This window comes from Perognathus longimembris, chromosome 11, assembly GCF_023159225.1.
Source record: "Perognathus longimembris pacificus isolate PPM17 chromosome 11, ASM2315922v1, whole genome shotgun sequence".
Classification (NCBI taxonomy): Eukaryota; Metazoa; Chordata; class Mammalia; order Rodentia; family Heteromyidae; genus Perognathus; species Perognathus longimembris.
This window is the reverse complement of record NC_063171.1, coordinates 31,057,929-31,071,291: the sequence shown is the minus strand read 5'-3', so window position 1 is coordinate 31,071,291 and position 13,363 is coordinate 31,057,929.

Here is a 13,363-nt window from a genome sequence, read left to right as displayed (position 1 = left end):
GTTTAGAGGAAACCAGGTATTCACTCTGCACCATTGACTGTTTTGACCCTGTGGCATGATCCTCATACCAACTGGAGTGAAGAGCTGCTGGCATTGCTTCCAGGTGCTTAGAGAAGGTGAGGACGTGTTTGCAGAAGATGATCTTGGTGCTTGTAGCAATAGTAGAGATGGTAGAGGAACTCACCCTCCTGCACTTTTGTGTGTGTGTGTAGTTGAAATTCCTCCCTCCCTCCATTTCTATCTTATTCGTTTGTTGGTTCATTTGTTCAGTCAAGCCAGTCCTGAGCTTGGACTCAGGGATTGGGTACTGTTTCTGAGCTTTTATGCTCAAGGGTAGCATTCTTACCACTTGAGCCACAGTTCCACTTCTGGCTTTTTGCTGATTAATTGGCGATATGAGTCTCAAGGGCTTTCCTGCCCCTCCTGAGTAGCTAGGATTGCAAGTGTGAGCCACCAGTACCTGGCAAAGATTTTTTTTTAATTAAAAAAAATTCCAAGTATACACCAAAATAAAGAATAAAATTAATCTCCATATAAGTACGCTCAACAAACACTTCAACTCTTTATTTTTCCTCTTGTGAATTATTTTAAAGGAATCCTCAAATCATGCCATCACCCCTACATTCATTCATTTTTTTCTCCTCTCTCTTTCTCTGTCCTCTTCTCCCTCTAAATGGTCCGGCATTTATTAGTACTTTTCTCAAAATAGGCAAAGTCTATTCTACTGAAGGGTTCTAGAATCCCAAGCTCTTTCTTGGACTACATGCTACAAAGCCTTGGCTTCTCACAGTGGACCAGGTTTACCCAGGAGATAAACCTATGGCTAGTCCTGCAGAGGTGCTGAGAGGACACCTTTTCCTCTAGCTGTGGGTGAAAGATGCTGATACAGTGTCTGTATGACCTTCATCAGGAAGACTGTAGCATTCAAAAGCATCAATCACAAAGCAGGAATGAAGACCACAGTCTCCTCAGCTGAGGATCTTGCCTTTGGTAATCATTTGTGGGACTCAAATGAACAGAGTCCCCTGACTAGTTGGGAGGGCCTGTCAGCTGGAGTGGAAGAGCGCTATTGAAATTGAAAGCCATAGAAGAAAAAGGATTGGTCAATATTCTAGGTGAGTTGGGCACATTCTTGGCTGGTCTGATGGCATAAGTGATGATGGCTGTATCTCATAGCACTTTCTCAACTGTTCATGAACTGGCCTGATCTTGTGGTATCACATACAAGCTGGGATCAACTAGGTTGCTTAAAATATATGGCTGAGAGTGACAAGGGCATTCGGCATCGAAGTGTAAGACTGTGTAGATCCTGTGGCGTCAAGTTCATGCCAGAAGCATTCTTATTGGTAAAGGGTCTGGCTAGGGGATTCATCCTGTTACCAGAAATTTAAGGGAGCTAAATTGACCTCAGATTGTGTCTGAGTAAGAATTTTATTTGAAAAGAAATATGGCAGAGAAAGAGAGCGTATGCCATTAACATACCACAGGAAGACAGGACTTCAGTCCATCTCAGTGATCATGCACCATCTTTGCTACAGAGCTTGGCCTTGGGCTAAATAGGAAGATTTAGGATCCTTGAGATAACTCCCTGGTTAGAGGGCCTCCTCTGTGTTCCCCATAGGATCTGTGGTGCCTAAGGTAATATCCAGCCGTCACTTCCTCTTTTGCTCCTATCAGATGACTTCTTGTTTTTTTTTTTTATGTCCTCCTTCCCCATTTTTTTGTCCGGCTGGTTTTAGTTTATCAGCTTATCCTGCCACCTGCAAGTTATATAGGCTGCAATTCCCTTACTGCCTGCTTTTCTACTGGTTCCCATCAGTCTGGCTTTCTGAAATCTGGGATGAAAGGCCAGTTATCAATGCCCTTGCAGTATCAATTCTCAGCCCTTCTTAGTGGGTCTCTTTGTAAATGCAATTTACCTTGGTGTCATATATAAGACACTATATATGATACTATGTTTGTGTATACATATATATACATATGTATATGTAGATATAAATACATACTTTTTGTGTGCTAATATACCCAGCACCTGGGTACTTAGCTTTTTCATGCATGCTACCACTTGGATCACACCACCACTTCTGGCTTTTTGGTGGCTAATGAGATAAGAGTCTCATGAGTTTTCCTGTCAGGGATACCTTTGAATCCTGATCCTTGGATCTCAGCCTCCTAAGTAGCTGGGATTATAGGCAAGAGCCACCAGAGCCTGACTACTCCTATATTCTCCTTGTACATTCTCTCACATAACTGTGTCTTGCCACATTTAGCCCAAATATTTTAAAAAATACCTTTTGAAAATAAAATCCCAGCTTATAGTCCCATTTCTTTTGTCTTGAAAATGACGTTTTATAATAAGTCCCTTCAAATCAAGAGCCAAACATAGTTCTAGTAAAGTTTTGTTTGTTACACGTTTATACAAAAAACAAAAACAAGATGGGTACTGGTGGCTCACCTCTGTAGATAGGATCCTAACTACTCAGGAGGCTGAGATCTGAGAATCATAGTTTGAAGCCAGCCTGGGCAAGAAAAGTCCATGAGATTCTTAGCTCCAATAAACTACTCAGAAAAAGCCTGAAGTGGCACTGGAGCTCAAGAGGTAGAGCACTAACCTTTAGCACTGACCATCCAGGGACTGAGCCCTGGATGGAAAAAATAAAATAGAATTATGGGACTCGGCACTTTATTTTTCCCCTTAGCATTATGCAAGAAAAGTTTCCATATCATTCCATAAAGAACTAGGCTATTAATGCCCACAGACCTGTTATATGTGGTGCACCATATTGTAAATCATTTCCAAACTTACATTCAGGTTCTTTCCAATTGTTTATTGTCTGTTATTGGTGCTATAATTGTCATTTGGCCTTAGGTGCTGTATATATATGTGTGTGTGTGTGTACGCGCGTGCTATATATACATACACACAGACACACACTATACTTGGCCTCATGCTGTCTTTTCTTTCTTTTTGCTTGTCATCCCATGTTCCCCCCCCACCCCCAGTCTTGTTTTGTTTTGCAGTCCCTGAGCCTTGAACTCTGGGCTTGGGCACTGTCCCTGAGCTTCTTTTGCTCAGGGCTAGTAATCTGCCACTTTAGCCATCGTGCTGCTTCCCTCATTTTTGAGTAGTTTATTGGAAATAAGATCTTACAGAGTTTCCTGCCCCAGCTGGCTGCAAACCATGATCCTCAGATCTCAGCCTCCTGAGTAGCTAGGATTACAGATGTGAGCCACTGTAAGTGAATTTATAGCCAGGATCCTCCAGGACCTTAATATGGGATCTAATCTGAGAGCTGTGCTGGGGGCCCTCAAGTCAGCCTCCTTCCTCATCCTAAAGCCATCAGGATCTGGCTCCAGAGCCTGAGTTATAGGTTCTGAGAAAAACAACTGGGCGTGGAAAGTAAGTGGGTGCTCCAGAATCTCCAGGGGACCTGGCTGTGCTTATAGGGAAGGAAATGCAGAGTTTGCAGTTCAAAGGAGTCCCAGAGGAGCTGCTGTTTCCAGCTCCCATTTCCTCCTGCAAACAGGACGTGCAACTATTTATTGTCTTTTCTTGGCCCTGGCTTTTGGATTTCATTGTGCATCAATTTCTTTGCAGTTGGTTTCTGTAGAATTGGCCTTTAGCTTCCAGAATAAAAGGAAGGGCTGATTTTTCTTTTGTATTTTCAGTTGCTCTGAATCTGGGAAAAGGAAGTCTGGCAGGTTTAACATGCTCACATTTGCTATTGAGCCCCACCCTTGGGGCTGACTTATTTGTGGTTACCTTGCCTTTGTAGCTTTCAGTGATTTCAGGTAATCTGTACTATGAATCATCATTCTTCTATGGCAAAGCTAAAGACTAGCCTAGCCAACAAGCTAAAAAGAGAGTCTACAGAATGGGAAATTTCTGTCAGCTACACAAACAATGGCCTGATATCCAGAATATACAGAAAACTTAGAAAATTAAACCCTCAAAAAATCAACAGCACATTTTTTTATCTAGAAAATAAAACTTTATTCTTGAATTATATTGCTGAATTACATTATTTTTAAATATTAGGCTTTAATTATATACCTAGTTCAAAAGGTTTCAAATATAGAAATTAAGAAATCAGATCACAGTCATCTGACCAAAGTAAAAGTAAAATGCATTTTCAGCATCCTCTATTGATATTGAAGTCCCAAGCTTTATGAATAAAGTTAAAATACTGGTTATTCTAAGGTTTTTATTTTTTTTTTTTGCTGAAATGTCTGAATATTTATTTTTTTTCAAACTTTTATTATCAAACTGATGTACAGAGAGGTTACAGTTTCATACGTTTCTAAGGGTTTTTCATAGTACATTTTTGTTTATCACGAAAACAAAATGGATCAGAATGCACCAAACTTCAACATGAGTCTCAAACTACTGTAAAGTGACTGTTGAGGATAATACTCATTCTCAGTAACACACCAAGGTTAATCATTAAGATCAGCAAAGCTGTCAACAACACAATTAATAAATTGGCTAATGAGTTAAAGAGAGTCTTCTTAGAAGTAAAAGTGGCCAATGTACACATGAAGAAATGCTCAATATCTCTGGCCATAAAGGAAGTGCAAATCAAAGCAATATTGAGATAACACCTCACCCCAGTTGGAATGGCCATTATCAAGAAAATAAATTATAACAGATACTGGCAAGGATGCAGCCAAAAGGGAATCCTTATTATACTGGTGGGAATGTAGACTTTGTTCAACCACTCTGGAAAGCAGTGTGGAGGCTCCTCAAAAAAACAAACAGAAGGGCTGGGAATATGGCCTAGTGGCAAGTGTTTGCCTCGTATACATGAAGCCCTGAGTTCGATTCCCCAGCACCACATATATAGAATATGGCCAGAGGGGCTGGGGATATGGCCTAGTGGCAAGAGTGCTTGCTTTGTATACATGAGGCCCTGGGTTTGATTCCCCAGCAGCACATATACAGAAAATGGCCAGAAGTGGCGCTGTGGCTCAAGTGGCAGAGTGCTAGCCTTGAGCAAGAAGAAGCCAGGGACAGTGCTCAGGCCCTGAGTCCAAGCCCCAGGACTGGCCAAAAAAAAAAAAAAAAAAAAAAAAAAAGAATATGGCCAGAAGTGGTGCTATGGCTCAGTGGCAGAGGAAAAAAAAAAGAAGCCAGGGGCATTGCTCAGGCCCTGAGTCCAAGGCCCAGGCCTGGCAAAACAAAACAAAAACCCAAACAGAAATAACCTAGAATCTAATAAATTCCACTCCTGGGCATTTATCTAAAAGATTACCAACCAGGATACAATAAAGCCACCAGCCTAACCATGTTCATTGCATCACTATTCACCATAGCCAAGGTATGGAATCAGCCCAGATGCTCCTAAGTAGATAAATAGGTAAAAAAATGTGGTATATATACAATGGGATTTTACTCATTAATTAGAAAGAATGATAGTGTATCATTTAAGAAATGGAAAGACCCAGATGCCCACTCTCCCCACTTCTTTTCAACATAGTGCTGGAATCCCTAGCCATAGCAATAAGGCAAGAGGAGGACATCAAAGGGATCCACATCGGCAAGGAAGAAATCAAGTTATCCCTATTCGCAGACAACATGATCTTATATCTGAAGGACCCAAAAAACTCAGTCCCCAAACTCCTACACCTAATAAACCATTTTGGCAAAGTAGCAAGATACAAAATCAATCCACAAAAGTCAGCAGCTTTTCTGTACACCAGCAATGTACAAACAGAAAAGGAAATTATGGAAACAATTCCATTTGCAGTAGCCAAAAAAAGAATAAAGTACCTAGGGATCAACCTAACCAAGGAAGTGATGGACCTATTTAATGAGAACTATAAAAATCTAATCAGGGAAATCGAAGACACAAGGAGATGGAAAGACCTCCTATGCTCATGGGTAGGCAGAATCAATATAGTGAAAATGGCCATACTGCCCAAATTGTTATACAAATTCAATGCAATCCCTATCAAAATTCCAGTCACATTCTTCACTGAAATAGAGAAAGCAATCCATAAATTCATATGGAACAGCAAAAGACCTGGAATAGCCAAAGCAATTCTAGGCAAAAAAAGCAGTGCAGGAGGTATCACAGTACCAGACTTCAAGCTCTACTATAGGGCCATCATAACAAAAACAGCTTCGTATTGGTATAAAAACAGACCAGAAGACCAAAAGCTCAGGGACAGTGCCAATGCCCTGAATTCAAGCCCTAGGACAAGTGTGTATGCACACATACATGTCCAAAGTGACTCAATTTAAACTGAGACCATGATCTTGTTCTTGTTCTACCTATGCCTTTGAATAGATTTTTTTTTTTTGTCGGTTGTGGGACTGGAACTCAGGGCCCAGGCGCTGTCCCTGAGTTCTTTTACTAGCCCTCTACCACTTTGAGCCATAGTGCCACTTCCAGTTTTTGAGTGGTTGGAGATAAATAAGAGTCTCATGAGAACTTTGCCCTGGCTGGCTTCACTTCATACTGCAATACTCAGATCTCAGCCTCCTGAGTAGCTAGGATTACAGGCATGAGCCACCAGCACCCAGCTGAATAGATGTTTTTTGTTGTTGCTGTTGTTTTTGGTGCTGGTTCTGAGGCTTGAACTCAGGGCCTAGGCACTGCCCCTGGGCTTTTTCACTCAGTGCTGGCCTATCTCTGGTCTGGCATTATACGGAATTGTTAGAGTAATTGGAATGAGGGTCTCATGGATTTTTCTCTCCATGCTGACTTTGTACCTCAATCCTCAGATCTCAACCTCCAGAGTAGCTAGGATTATAGGAGTGAGCTTATAGGCACCCAACTTCCTGTCCTCATTTTTGCTGGCCCAGCTGAAGTCCAGAGGTTTGTAGGTTTGTTTGTTACATGTGTGGATGTTTCTACATGAGAAGAGGCCCCACCTTTTACTTGTAAACCATTCTTTAAGGAAGTTGCTTTTGCAGATGGAAACATTCTCAAAATTTGCTCAAGTATCTTGGTGCCAAGAGTGTACAACATCCGCTTAGACTACCAGTAGGTAAACACTGCTCTGTGTTTTTTTTCTCCAAGAATGCTGAACTAAGCTAATAGGGTACAAAGAATACAAGTGCCTTTAATATGTATTGTTACTGGAAATTCAGCATAGCTAGTCAACCTTGATTCTTGCTTTCGACATGAGAAAAAGTCAGGCAAGATATGAACATAGTGAAAGTGATAGGAAAGTTTATTAGAAAGAAAATGTGACAGAGAAGACAAGCACTCAAGTTCATCTCCAGCCATCTTCAGGTTACAGACATGAGAATTAAGTTTAACCAGAGGAAGATTTAGAGACAGGAGAGGATAAAGGTATATATAGTTTGAGCCTTGGCTATAAGTGTGGCCTGACTGTCTATTATCTCCATTCTAGTTTTCCTGGGTTCAGAAGTTATCAATGTCAGCAGTTGACAGAAGCATTCTAGCTCTCATGATGGTTTCTCCAGCCCCTGTTGCAGCCTGATCATTATTGATAGTTATTTGCATTTGGGGGTGATCTCGTGATGAAAAAGCTGAAAGGAAAGTTTATTGAACTGGAGTTTGAACTGGCAAAAACAAACCAACAAATGGACAATAAAGATGTTTTTGCCTTGTCTTTTTTAGAACCCGAGGTGATTGCAAAGTGACTGTGGAGAGAATAGCTTAGAACAATGACAAACACAAAATGGAGACCCAGGTGCTTTTTTCCTTTCAGTTACTTAATAATACCAAAAATTATTTAAGTACCTGTTACAAATGCACTTTCAATAGACTGAAAGTGGGTTGTCTCTGTAGTGAGAACAGGATCAGCCTTCAGGGTTTGAGTACTTATGGAGAAATTCCTATCCCTAGGTCTAGTCTACAGGGCTGTGAGTCAGGCAGTTTAATTACAATATTTTCTCTGAGACCTTGTGATCTCATCCCCCATTTTAACTTGCCTTTGCCTTTCCCCGTGGCTCATAACTAGCTGCAACCTAACATTCCTTACTGGCAATATAACAGGAACTTAGCAATTCTAAGTCATGGACTCTTCACCTTGGCCTGCAAAGGTCGGGAGGCCAAGCATTGGTGGCTCATGTCTATAATCCTAGCTACTCAGGAGGCTGAAGATCTGAGAATCGTGGTTCCAAGCCAGCCCAGGACAGGTTGTAAGACTCTTCAATTAACCAGCAAAAAACAAAAAACAAAAACAAAAACCTAAGTAGAAAGGTGGCTCAAGAAGTAGAGCTCTGGGGCTGGGAATATGGCCTAGTGGCAAGAATGCTTGCCTTGTATACTTGAAGCCCTGGGTTTGATTCTCCAGCACCACATATATAGAAAAGGCCAGAGGTGGTGCTGTGGCTCAAGTGGCAGAGTGCTAACCTTGAGCAAAAAGAAGCCAGGGACAGTGCTCAGGCCCTGAGTTCAAGCCCCAGGACTGGCCAAAAAAAAAAAAGAAGTAGAGCTCTGTTGGGGAGTAAAAAAATAAAAGTTGAACATGAATATGCTATTAAGCAAAACAAACAAAAACTTGGACATCTATGCTGCCATTTTACCCATCACCTTTGTTCTGCGCTATTCTCTCTACTTATGCTGGATTCCAGGGAGACAGCTGGGTAAACATTTGTGGCAGGCAATCTGTTACCCAAGCAATTGTAATTTATTTTATCATGTCAAAGCCTTGACTGACCAATCCTAAAATACTATGAATCAAACCATATATATGTATATATATATATATATATATATTTTTTTTTTTTTCTGAGATGGCTTAAATATGCCTGTCTCTGACCCCCTGCTCTAATTCTTCTCGTCCTATTTAAACCTGAAGCTCAGGGCTGGGAATGTGGCTTAGCGATAGAGTGCTTGCCTAGCATGCATGAGGCCCTGGGTTTGATTCCTCAGCACCACATAAACAGAAAAAAGCCGGAAATGGCACTGTGGCTCAAATGGTGGAATGTTAGCCTTGAGCAAAAAGAAGCTCAGGGACAGTGCTCAGACCCCGAGTTCAAACCTCAGGACTGGCAAAAAAAAAAAAAAATTACGAATAATAAACCTGAAGCTCACCAATGCTAGAAGATAGGCTAAAATACTTACTTTCTCTCCTTTCTCAGCTTTGCATAAATATGTTGAATAAATCCTGTCCTGCCTTTTCACCATTATTTTTGTTTGTTTCAGTGGGGGTGGGGGGTGGGGGTGGGAGGAGCTGGGCCAGAACGTTGGAACCACCTGCAGTTAGGGCCCTGGCCTAAGAGTCTGTGCCAGCAGGAAGGAGGTCATACTAGAGATCTATGAAGCGCTCTGATGCAGGCCAAGAAATCTGGACACGCTAGACTGTAGGAGAGGAAGTTGACCTAACAATCTAATGCTGTCTAATTGAGCTTGTGCAAGAGAGGAAAAAGCCCAAGGGATAGAAATTAAAAAAACAAAACAAAACTGAGGAAAGCAACTAGCACTTGGCTGGAAACATTTGGCCTCCTTCCATGTCCTCAAAAAAAAAACCAGGCTGGGACTATGGCCTAGTGGCAAGAGTGCTTGCTTTGTATACATGAAGCCCTGGGTTCGATTCCCCAGCACCACATATACAGAAAATGGCCAGAAGTGGCGCTGTGGCTCAAGTGGCTGAGTGCTAGCCTTGAGCAAAAAGAAGCCAGGGACAGTGCTCAGGCCCTGAGTCCAAGCCCCAGGACTGGCCAAAAAAAAAAAAAAAAAAAATCCATGAGAAAGTTGACGATTTTGATTTCTCTTATAAATTTAGTCTATTTACATTCATTTCAGGCTTTGAGATTATGATTTTTACACGAATGTCCTTTATGTTTCCTCCTCCTTACCTAGAGGCAGGCCTTAAAGTCATCGTAAGAAGCAATTCCTCACTCAGAGGCCAAGAGAGAAAAGATATTCAGGAGGATGAAAAATACAAGCATTGGATTAATGTTAAAGCTAATATTAAGCACTAATTTCACCTTGGAATTACATTGGTTGTGTTACTACACACTGGTAAGTAATTTAGCCTACCTAAGCCCACACATTTTCTCTTTCTCGATTAATAACCACTTCTAATCCAAGTTGCTGTTCTCTAGAAATGGCTGTGTTGAAACTTTAGTAGTCCTGTTTTATGCAGATAGGCTCACATTGACATTGACCTACAATGATAGCCATTGGCCATAGTGTCCATTTAGGTTTAATTAAAATGAAATGTAGTTTTAAATCAGGTCCTTGGTCACACGAACTGTATTTCTCGTACATAGTAGCTTCATATTTATCAGGTAGAAAACACCTCCTTCATCCTAGAAAGTTCTGTTGGGCCCAGTGTTGTTGGCTCATACCTGTAATCCTAGCTACTCAGGAGGCTAAGATCTGAGGAGCCATGGTTCGAAAATAGCTGGTGCAGGGAAGTTCATGAGACCCTTCTCTCCAATTAATCACCTAAAAGATGGAGATGGATTTGTAACTCAAGTGGCAGAGCACTAGCCTTGAGCTGAAAAAGCTCAAGGACAGTGCCCAGGCCCGGAGTTTAAACACCAGGACCAGAAAAAGAAAAAAACAAAGTTCTGTTTGACAAAGCTAATGAACTGATGTAGACCATTCAGGAGTTGACAACCTTGTAGATGGTTGACCAGGCTCTACACACGCTCACAGAATCCCCATGTACCCCTTATTTTTCCCTCTTGGAATGGAGATATGATGGGTGGAGATGGTGCTAAGCTCCCCATCGGAGTCCCTGTGCCTGCCACTTTCTAGTGGTTCAGTAGAATAAGTTTTACTCACTCAGCATGTTCACTGCTGACAGTGTCCCACTTATTGAAAAAGTGCTACGATGCAACTGTGAACAGGACTGAGCTTGCAAACAGCCTTTGCATGCTTGATCCGATACCAAGTGCCCAGATGCAAAGATGGACACCAAATCCCTGCCCTTGATGAGCTCAGGGTGGAAACAGCATTAAGCAAACCACAGCAATCATGTGAGCCTCTCTAGTGAGGGAAGATAAGCACCTGGACAAGGGCGCTGTCGAAGAGATTGGAGACAGGCATGATTGAAAACAGAGGGAGAGAAAGCCACAAGACCCTTCCAGGCGGAGTGACCCGCTCAAGTACTGGATTTGGAGGCAAGCCAGGCCTTAAAAGCCTTACATATCAGGCTTAAAACTTGGGATATTGGTTGACCCAGTGACTCATGCCTGTAATCCTAGCTACTTGGGAGGCAGAGATCAAGAGGATCTTGGTTTGGGAGCAGGTTCAGTAAAAAAGTTGCTGAGACCCCATCTCAATTGATAAAAATAGGGCATCAATTAAAAAATAAAAAACAGCAAAAAAATCAGGCAAATGTCATTTCATATAGACAGGAATAGTAAATAGGAGGATTGAAGTCCAGGCTGGCTAGGGCATAAATTCAGGATTCTACTTTAAAAATAAGTAGAAAGGCTGGAGCATTACTAAAGCAAAGAGTACTGCCTGGTCAGTGTAAGTTCTGGGTTCAGATCATACATGCCATCAAAAAAAAGAAACAGCCCGGTTTTGGTGGCTCATGCTAGTAATCCTAACTGCTCAGAAGGCTGAGATCTGAGGATTGCTGTTTGAAGTCAGCCCCGGCAGGAAAGTCCCTGAGATTTATCCCCCAATTAATCACAGAAAAGGCTGGAAATGGTGCTGTGACTCAAGTGGTCAGACTTCAAGCCCCAGACCAGAAAAAAAAAAAATCAAGAGTGTTGTGAAGACAAATAGGATTTTCACTAAAGTAACAAATAGGGATTTGTGTTATAGCAAGCTTATTCTGCCAATTCAGTTGGTCGAAGAAACCTGACATTAGGAGACCAATTAAATATGTGGCTATTGGAGAGCTTAGGAACCAGATTTTCAGAAGCAGTGGGAATAAAGAAGAGGAATAGGAGAAAACAATTAGGAAGGGGTTCAAGAGCATTGGCAGAATGTAATGAGTGGTTGGGGGACTGGAAAGAGAAGAGTCATGGTAAGCAGGCCAGTGAATTCCAAACCTGCAATGTTATCTCCCAGTCTTCATCTTGGTTCAGTTCATTTGCCATTCATTCTTAATAAAAAGTAGGTGGTCCTGGGGCTGGTGATTTAGCTCAGTGGTACAGCCCCTGGTTAGCATGTGCAGGGCCCTGAGATTGATGGGTCTTTCTAAACCACAAATATGGCCCATGTTCTCCTTCAGTATAGGCCTACCATGAGCAAGATGGGTTTCAACTCCTGAGACAGCTCGCTCACAAGCCTGGGATGATACTGGCCCTGTCACATACTTTCACTTGATAGGGCTCCTCTAGAAAACTTTTCTGGGGCTCCAAAACTTTCCCAGCATCACCTGAGTCATAGCTCCATTCTCAGCCTGCCTTCCACAGCCACAACACAATGTGTGCCAGGCCTCTCCACCACTCTGCAGCCTCATTGCTTGTTTGTCCCACAGATAGAAGTCAAGTAAGTGCTTAACCTGCACTCACCCACAGCCATCTTATGAAGATACTATTATCCCCATAGGACCAACAAAGGAGAAACTAAGATTTTTTCCCCCCCAGGGCACCAAGCTGGCAACTCGGTCCAATCCAAGAAAGTCTCAGGTCCACATCCATAACTTCTATGTGAGCTCTGGTTTCCTGTTCATTACTTTCTTTCCCTTTGTTTCTTTTTTATCTTTCCCTTCCTTTCTTTTTATCTCATTATATTTCTTTTTTTCTTTCTTTTTGTTCAAGCTTGCAGTACTGATCTAAGGGCCTCTTGGTCTCACTTGGCATTTTCACTCAAGGCTGGTGCTCTACCACTTGAACCACACCTCCATTTCTGGCCTTCTACTGGTTAATTGGAGATAAGAGTCTCAAGGACTTTTCTACCTGGCCTGACTTGGAACAGAAATCCTCAGATCCCAAATTCCTGAGTCGCTAGGATTACAAGCGCTAGCTACCAATCCTTGGCCTCTGTTCACTGTAACTGGGGTAGAGCCTGGCTCACACACGGATGTGAAGGGGTTCTTTTTCACAAGGGTTCCTTCTTCCAAGGCTGGCTGTAAGAATTAACTTGAAATGATCAAATGAATGTTAAGTGTATTCATTCATTCACACATACTTTCAGAACACTACTGCATGTCCAGCCCTGGGCTTAGTACTGGAGACAGGAGGACAGCCCTTTTGCCCTTGAGTTCACAGGTGTGGGAAGAATTTAAGAATGACTCAATAAAAATGATACAACAGATCACTTTTCTATTCCTCTCTCTTCCTGAAGCTTTCATGGATTATTTATTATTTCCTTCTCCTGAATGTAATTCCATCCAGATTATTCCTATATATGCCTGGGGTAAGCTTCCTGTGGGCCTGGGGAAGCTAAAGGCATGGCGAGTACAAGGTGAGTGTGTAAGTGCCAAGGCTGCAGTGTGAAGACCAGAAGGGCTGGGAGAGCTTGACCTGAAA